Raw genomic sequence first — 9700 nt, 5'->3', positions numbered from 1 at the left:
ACCAGTGGTCTTTTTACATTCTGTAGTTTAGCCTCTTCCAGAATGTCCTATAGTTGGACTCATGCAGTATATAACCTTTCGGACTGGCTTCTTTTACTTGGCAATATGCATTTAAGCTTCCTCAATGTTTTGGGGTGTGCGTGTCTGTGTGTGTATGTATGTGTGTATACTGAGAACTCGTTTCCTTTTATTGCTGAATAACATTCCATTGTATGGATGTACCACAGTTTGCTTATACATTCACCAGTTGAAGGACATCTTGGTTGCTTTTCTGTTTTTGGTAATTATGAATAAAGCAGCTGTAAACATCTGTGTGCAGATTTTTATGTGAACATAAGTTTTCAGGTCTGTTGGATAAACACCCAGAAGTGCAGTTGTGGGATTGTATGGTAAGACTGTGTTTAGCTATGTAAAAAATAGCCATGCTATTTTTAATGTTTCCTGTAGGTGAAGGTGCCAGATATTTCAGCTTCTGGTAGTTTTCTTGATTTTTTCCTCCTCTGTTGTCTTTGGGTTTCCCTAAGAATTCCTTCTTAAGTAGAGACTTGTCTTGCAGCTCTCTCAGTTATAAGTCACTGTTATTTTTATACTGAAGCCCTGTTGATTTGCTGGTAAGGCACTGGGGAGGGGAAACATTCTATAATCTCACTTTTTTAGTGGGTCCAAAGTCCATGGGCTATGACCTTCAGAATTTCTTAGCCTTTTTCCCCCTCTTTTTTTTTTTTTTTTTTTTCTTTGCCGGTACGCGGGCCTCTCACTGTTGTGGCCTCTCCCGTTGCGGAGCACAGGCTCCGGCCGCGCAGGCTCAGTGGCCATGGCTCACGGGCCCAGCCGCTCCACAGCATGTGGGATCTTCCTGGACCAGGGCGTGAACCCGTGTCCCCTGCATCGGCAGGCGGACTCTCAACCACTGCGCCACCAGGGAAGCCCTTTCCCCCTCTTCTTAATGTTAAGACAGGAAGGTGAGAGGGACTGGAGTTGACTAATTGCCTTTGCTCTGGCAAAGTAGTTGCCCTTAGAGAATAGGCCGTGGTTATGGAGAATGAGCTGAGCTATTTCAAAATGGTTATTCTCCCCTCCCCCTGCCCAAACTACTAGGGGATTTTTCTCTGATCTTCATGTGAGAACCTGGTGGGTGTCCCTGAATCTGGACCTCCAGGAGTTTTTTAACTCTCAAGCTAGTGCTTACTCAGAGTTTGGAAATTTGTCAAAATTACCATTTAAGCGTTCCTACCAGTTAACTGGCTCTTGTAGCTTTGCTTCAGGTCAGCTGATGTTGGCTGTGTGGCTTTCAGTATTTTCCGTCTCTCCAGATTTTCGAGGTGGTGTGATTTTAGTTCTCTGATGGATCTAGGAAAAGTAATTGATTTCAGTTTTTTAGCTTTTTTCTTGTCGTGAAGATGGGAGTAGTGATTTCCAAGCTCTTTTTATAAGAGTCAGGGCTGAAATTGGAAGTCTGTTGTCCACGGGTCTTTGCTTAAACAAATACCTCTAGGTGATTCTGATGAATGCTAATGGTTGAGAACCACTGATTTAGCCCAATTTCCTCATTTTACCGATGAGAACACTGAAGTCCAAAGAGGGGAAATGACTTTTCTAAGGTTATGCAGAGTCCAAAACCTAGACTAGAATCTGGGTCTGTTGGCCAGATCATCTTCATACTGTTTCTTTCTATTTACACATAGTTCCCTTCAAAGGGATTAATCATATTTCATATTGAAGGTTGTGGGAAATACCTTCATTTTGATGGTTCACTGATTTAAATCCTTGATATTTACCTCAGATTCATTCTGGGATCTGGTTTATAATTATACTCATTGTTGTAGCTATTGCGAAGCTCACTTGAAATGTTCCCTTTGATATCAGTCTCAGACCACCTCAGAAGTGAGCCCTTAATGCAGCCCGGCTATGAGTAAAATAGTGTCTAAAGGAAAACCCTGGAGTTCTTCATTCAGTCTTTCGGAAAGCCTAATGTGAACCATTTATGTGGCATGACTCAGCTGCATCTGTCACTTCTTCCTTACCATACATTCCCATAATTTTATTTCCTTAATTTTTGGTATGGAGTGGATAGCAGCTGTAAGCCTGTTTTCTCCAAACCAGCCCCTCTCCTGTGCTTGCTCATCTGACATGCTTCTTAATCTCTGTCTGGGGAAGCCTCGGAATATTTGTTCTAGAGCAGGACCTGGCAGACTTTTTCTGTAAAGGGCCAGATAGGTAATATTTTAGCCTTTGCAAGTCATGTGATCTTTGTTGCAGCTACTCAACTCTGTTCTTGTAGTGAGAAAGCAGCCAACCTCATGTAGTATATAAGCGAATGGACGTGTCTGTGTTCCAGTAAAACCCTATTTACAAAAACAAGCTGCTGGCCCATGTTCTAGAACTTCTAGAAATCCTATTTTTTTTTTTTTTTTTTTTTTGCGGTATGCGGGCCTCTCACTGTTGTGGCCTCTCCCGTTGCGGAGCACAGACTCCGGGCACTCAGGCTCAGAGGCCATGGCTCACGGGCCCAGCCACTCCGCGGCATGTGGGATCTTCCCGGACCGGGGCACGAAGCCGTGTCCCGTGCATTGGCAGGCGGACTCTCAACCACGGCGCCACCAGGGAAGCCCTTTTAAATTTTTATTTATTTATGTTTTTGGCTGCGTTGGGTTTTAAACAAGTTTTGAGCAGGGTTGAGACCTTATGGACTTGTGTGAATGTAGATTAAAACAAGGGGGAAAAAAACCCCACAAACCTGGTTATTTACTGTAACAGCGAAGACAGTCTATACTGCCAGTGGTGCGTGGTAAAACATGTCTTTTAATAAGTTCTTAAAGATAAAAAATAGGGGCTTCCCTGGTGGCGCATTGGTTGAGAGTCCGAATAATAGAAAATCTCAAGTTATGGTGTGTTATAGGTGCCTATGGAGTTATTAGCTTAGAGAGATGGTTTTAATTTACTTGGAGGCCTTGGTAGGTTGCTTCTCATATGCTTAGAAAATATGGGTATTGGTGTTTGTGCTCTGCAGCTCACACAGGTCTTGGTTGCCATGGCTTCTCATTAGCTCCTTAAGATCCCTTTAGGGCTCTGGTTGCCAGGCTAGTGAAAGGGCAGGAGTTGCTAGGAGCTGAAAGGACAGATGCAAGCTGAGAAGTAGCCCCAGGGAGCACCGGCTATTTGGGGCCAAGGTTTGTATGTTATGTCAAAGGTATGAACTTGAAGTTTTGTTAGAGAGAACTCATCGCTAACTGGGTTAATTTATATATGCTACAAGTCATCTTTGTTTCAGAGATCTCTGCAATTTGAATTAATTAAAAAAATTTAAAATGCAGATTATAAAATTCTGTTTTGGGTGATTTGCCGTCCTTTGGGAAGTACTTCTGACCTTTAATAATGGTGGGTAATTGAAATAAGCTTTAGTAATGACTGCTACCAATCCACTTAAAAAAGGTCAGTCTACGGTATTAGAATACTGGAAGCTTGCTTATTAATTAGAAGGATCTTATGATTAGAATTTAATTATTATGGGCTAAAAAGAATATCACAGGGAGACTCTAGAGGGCAGTGTAACTCAGCATGTTCGTGCTTCTGGTTTTAAGTTTAGCTTTGGAAAAATAACCTATGTGTTCTGAACTCTTTCCCCACTACACCGTGTTCCAATTTGGTAGAATGTGAGTTTTGGAAAGAAGTGCTCTGGTTTGGCTTGGAGAGGTTACTTAGATAATATATCATAATTATTGGCCCTAGAGAATATCTATGCTTGGTTTAAGACATATTGGCTTAGAAAACCCGGAATTCTCTTATTGATTCAACTAAATTGAATTGAGTTTGCTTTTCAGGCATTTGTGGAACATTAAGCAAAAGGAATGGTATATCTTGTGTTTTCAAATATTTTTTGAGTAGGAAGTAATGTACCCTCTATTAGAGTTCAGACAAGTGAGAAGAGTTTGACTTATTCTGACACATTTAAAACATCTCTTGAAAGTAGAAGGTTGCAGCCGGATGCTTGATTGGCAGATGTCTGAATCAGTGTTTAACTTTTCAAATGTATGCATTTAGCAAGATCCAAAGGCCAATCATTTTTTTCCTTTTAATTTTTTTTTTTTTTTTTTTTTTTTTGCGGTACGCGGGCCTCTCACCGCTGTGGCCTCTCCCATTGCGGAGCACAGGCTCTGGACGCGCAGGCCCAGCGGCCACGGCTCATGGGCCCAGCCGCTCCGCGGTGTGTGGGACCCTCCCGGACCGGGGCACGAACCTGCGTCCCCTGCATCGGCAGGCGGACTCCCAACCACTGCACCACCAGGGAAGCCCACCTTCTAATTTTTAAACTTCCATATATTTGGGGGAAATCTATTTTTTTGACTCATTTACGCATAAGTCATCAAATGTGGTTTCAAAAAAAACTGTTTTGAAGTCTAAGGAGCTTTTGGGTCATTAAAATTTTTTCTCCCTTAAAAGCAAAAACTGGGAATCACAAAGGACAAAGTAATGAATCTCCTAGAATTTTAGATTTGAGATTTAAACTATTAATTGTAAACGTAGGAAACTGATTTTGTGATTGCGTTTCCTGGTGTTATTATGCTGTGGAAATTAGTATGTCCAGTCGTTAAGTGCGACACATGTACATCTGGGATTTTGAGCTTTTCATTTAAATTTTGACCTATTAGAATGACCTTAAAAATCTACTTTTAAGGTTTTCATTATCTGATCTAGTATAAGTAAAGTTTTCCATTCATGGTTAAAATGAATGCGTTTGGTAGAGCACTTTGAAATTCTTGGATGAAAGGCCATATGTAAGTGCAAATACTGCAAATTTAAGAAACATATTATGGGGATTCTTTTCCTAGTATTTGTTCACATTGGTTTGTTCACATTGGTTTATAGGTATCAACCAAAGGATCTTCTTTTTGTTAATTGTCTTGTCTAGTTATTTATCTTTCCATTGCGTTCTACTTCAGGTTGGGTAAAATCGTTATTTTGACCTAGTTCTTTGGAAAGAAATAGATCAGAAATTATTTAAACGATAGTGTTCCTCACATTTTGAATAATGTTAAGACTGAAATACTTTTGGGAAACAGGTGTAAGTATTGTGTATTAGCTTTGATTACTGGCATTGGGTGTTAGCTTCACCTCTTGTATCACCTGAATACGCGTTTTTAAATTTTAATCACGTAAAATAATATATAATACTATTCATGTGTATAAAATGTATAACACCTCAGCTTTCACCTGAAATTGTGTATTTTAAAAAATTTATAAGAATTGGTATGGTATGTAGGTAAACAAAAGAGCTTTTTTTTTTTTTTTAAATGAAGTTAGTAACAGTGTTCTTTGGAGAAGGTTTGAGGTTATTAGTTTACACTGTATCTAGAAATAGAAGGTAACTTTTTCTTTTTAAATAAATTTATCTATTTATTTATTTTTGGCTGCATTGGGTCTTCTTTGCTGCGTGCGGGCTTTCTCTAGTTGTGGTGAGCGGGGGCTACTCTTCGTTGCGGTGTGCGGGCTTCTCATCGCGGTGGCTTCTCTTGTTGTGGAGCACAGACTCTAGGCACGCGGGCTTCAGTAGTTGTGGCACATGGGCTCAGTAGTTGTGTCTCACGGACTCTAGAGCGCAGGCTCAGTAGTTGCGGTGCACGGGCTTAGTTGCTCTGCGGCATGCGGGATCTTCCTGGACCAGGGCTCGAAGCCGTGTCCTCTGCATTGGTAGGCGGATTCTTAACCACTGTGGCAGCAGGGAAGTCCCTTTTTTTGGTTTGTTTTAGTCTAGCAAATTCACAGACCATTTACTTTGGTGTAGATAGTATTACTCAGTTTTTTTTTTTTTTTAATTTTAATTTGTTAAAGTCTCCTGGTAGTTTGAAATATGTATGAGAAATTTTCCTTAACCTAAGATTTAAATACTGTGTAAGTTTATTCTATTCAGTTTATGTATTCTATTCAATATATACACTCAATTTATTACTCACACTTTTGAAAACTTCCCTATGTACAGTACCTTATCCCCATCCTTTGGAATAAATTTTTAGTTACTGTTTTCCCCCAACTTCCCCCAACCCACTGTTTCGGTTTCCCCAATCTACCCGTTTCTCCAGTTTACCTGTTTCATTCTCCATTTTGTTGATTTTGTTTTTTTTCCCTTTGATGGCAGTGGCTCCTTTTGCTCAAGAGAAAAAATTTCTCAAGTCTGATTATAAAATGTCTTGAATTGTCTGTCTAAATGTTTTGTTTTATATGGATACACGTCTTTGGTTATTATGTAAGAGAATCACAAGTTACGGTTATATGGCAATTTCAGATCTGGGATATTTCATGAAATAGAGATGTCAGCTGGTCAGTGCCAGCAGGAATTTACTTTCCAGCTCCAGATCTGCCCGTCACAGCATATTTTCTTTGAGAAACCACACCCCTTCTGGCCATGTTGCTGTCCATTGCTCCTTAAAACATGTCTGTGAGTCTCTGGCAGGAGCTTGAACAGGGGTGGGCAAGCTTTTTATGAAGGGGGCCAGATTATAAATATTTTGTGCTTTGTGGGCCATATAGTCCTGTTGCAACTATTCAGCCTTGCCTTTGTAGCCTAAAAGCAGCGAAAGACAATATGTAACTGAATGGATGTGACTGTTTCCAATAAAACTTTATTTATGGACACTAAAATTGGATTTTAAATAACTTTCATGTGTTATGGAATATTATTATTCTTTTGATTTGTTTTCCCCCAAAGCCATTTATTAATATGGAAACCATTCTTTCATTTATGGGCCATAGAGAAGCAGGCATTGTGCTGTTTGACCCTTGGCCCATATTTTGCTGACTCCCTGAGAAGCAAAGAACCCAAAGAAGGAGGCACATAGAACTGGTTCCTTATTGACAACTTCAATTCATGCAAATATCCAGGGTTGCATTTGTTACTATCAAAAATAAAATAAATGTATTTCTTAATATGAGAGATGATATAAATGATGTCATTTTTAATGATAACTTCAAAGTTTGGGTTTAGTCGTATAGAAGATTAAAGTTGGTTTTCTCCTTCACGTGTTAAATGTGGAAAATTGTTAAGGCCTCTGGAACAAAATCTTTGATTTACACATTGTCAAAAGACTAGAATACATAGGAACTGTATAGATTTGTTTGATATGAAGGCTTCATTTAAGGCAAAGAACTGCCTTCAAGGCTGTTTTAGCTTGTGATTTCGATTTTGGTGTATTCTGTCCCTACCTGATGATTTGTGCAATCTAATGATGGTAATTCAGAGCTGGAAAGTAGGTTGTCTCTAATTTTTATCCTTTCTTAGCTTCACAGTTTTGTTTTGTTTTTTAAAATTAAATCTGAAGTAAGAGCCACACTGTCTTTACAGGTAGGGGTTGCCTTCCTCCTCCTGCTTCAACTTAAGGATGCAGCCTGTTGGTTAGCGTTCGTGGGCACTGAATAGTGCTTGGGCACTGCGTATTTCACAGCAGGCATTTCTGCTGCCTAACGTTGTGAGCAGTTGGTCAATGTGAAGAACTGGGACTGTTGATCCTTGCGCTGACAAAAATCAGTGTACACAGCACAGTCTGAATTAATAGGGCTCAAGCTCATTAGGCCATGAAAATGGTTTAATCAACAGTGAACCCTTTAAAGACCTTGTCAGATAGTATTCTAAAAGAGATTCAAGGGAAAAAATGGTTAGCACCTAAAAATACTCTTTGTTTCAAAGTTTATATTTTTCCTTTCTAAAACCCTCTTGAATAATTTCTGCGGTTGCCCCTATGTTCTATTTAGAGGAAAAAACCCTATATTTGTATTTTTTATATTGGACCATAGCCATTCAATCTAATTACTAATCTCTTTTTAGTAAAAGCCCTTTCAGACACTGAAAGACACTTTGTTTATTCATCCTTATATTCTGGATGAGTTACTTTGTTTATTCATCCTTATTTCTAACCTGAGGGTATATTCTGGATGAGTATGTAGATTTTCTCCTCTTCCTTTAGTTTGGTAATAGTTGGCTGATATGATGTTCGTGGGGTATTCAGGATTTGATAGCTGTGTAAGTGTGGATCAGCATTTCCTTCTAAGCATCCTTTTTCCTCTAATGAAAGTTCTAATTGGATTGTACTGTGGGTAGTTTGTGAGAGGTAGCTAAAGGTCAAAAGGGGAAACCTATATTGACTAATAAATTGAATTTCCCTGTCGGATAGCTTTTCATTTTGTGGTGCAGAGCCTGAGTTTAAATCCTGGTTCTGAAACGTACTAACCTCATGGCTTTATTGAACAGATGTCATTTAATACCTTTCTTGCTATGTTTGTTCATTTATAAAATAGAGAGAATAATAGTACCTATCCTTTAGGAATACTGTCATGTATGTAAAGTACTTAGAACAATACTGGGCACGTAGTTAGTACTCAGTAAATATTTATATTATCGTCATCATCATCATTATTCACAGTTCGGATGAAAACAGCTTTTTGGATGAAAAATGTGAGTTTTAAGCAGGAAAAGGACATTATCAGAATTGAATTTTGGAAAGATTCCTTTCATAGTTGAGGGGAAGTGGAGAGCCAGGTGAGCAAAGGTCGAGGCAGGAAGACCAATGTTATGGGTTGAGTTGTGTCCTTTCCAAATTCGTATGTTGGAGTCCTAACCCCGTTCCTCAGACTGTGATCTTATTTGGAAATAGGGTCATTGCAGTGTAATTAGTTGAGAAGAGGTCATTAGGGTGGGCCCTAATGCAACATGCCTGGCGCCCTTATTAAAAGGGGAAATTTAGACAGAGATAGACACACACAAGAAAAATGATGGGAAGAGACACAGGCCATCCACAAACTAGGGGACCGGGACAGATCCTTCCTTCACAGTTCTCAGAAGGAACCAACCCTGTGGACACCTTGGTGTCTGACTTAGAGTCTTCAGGACTATGAGACCGTAACTTTCTATTGTTTCAGCTCCTCAGCTTGTGGTACTTTGTTAGTGGAGCCCTAGGCAACTAATACAGCCAGCCAGGGAGATGGTGAGATTCTGAACTGAGGCAGTGGTGGTGGTGCTGGGGAGAAGGAGATGAGGCGTTTGAAGTGCAGAACCGATAATCCTGGTTAGTAATCCTGATAGGCTATGATGAGGCGGGAGAAGTAAGAGATTGTTTTACTTGAGTGGATGATGGTGCCATTAACTGACACTGAAAACACCTGAGGAAGAGAAGGTATGAAGAACAGGTTGAGTTAGAGGTGCACGTAGGACATTCAGGGAGGGGCCAAAGGTAGGCAGTTAGATGATTCTGTATCTGAAGCTCAGGAGGGAGGTTGGATCTAGAGATTTGGTAATTATCATTTATGTAAGCAGATGTTGAGAACATTGGGGGGCACATTGCTTAGGGTGTATAGTAAGTCTGTGAAGACAAGCCTGTAGAGAGGTCCTCTGAGGAACACTCAGATTTAAAAGTGGCAGGCAAAAGAGGGGCAGTTGTGGAACAGAAAAAGGAGCTGACCGGAGACATGCAACAGGATGGGGCTAAAACGGGAGGAAGTACGTCAGTAGCATTTCCAGTCTGCGGGTTTAGGTGGGTTTGTCACAGTGCTCAGTAGCCCACATATAGGAGCTAATATTTTTAGTCCTTATTAAGTGTTAATCCTTGCGCCAAGATTTTATATGCATTAGCTTATTTAACCCTCATTTTATCTCTAAGTCAGGTATTATTGTTCTTATAGATGTGGAAACCGAGACTTGGAAAAATTAAGTTGC

This window comes from Phocoena phocoena, chromosome 1, assembly GCF_963924675.1.
Source record: "Phocoena phocoena chromosome 1, mPhoPho1.1, whole genome shotgun sequence".
In the NCBI taxonomy this organism is placed as follows: Eukaryota; Metazoa; Chordata; class Mammalia; order Artiodactyla; family Phocoenidae; genus Phocoena; species Phocoena phocoena.
This window is presented reverse-complemented; position numbering follows the sequence as displayed.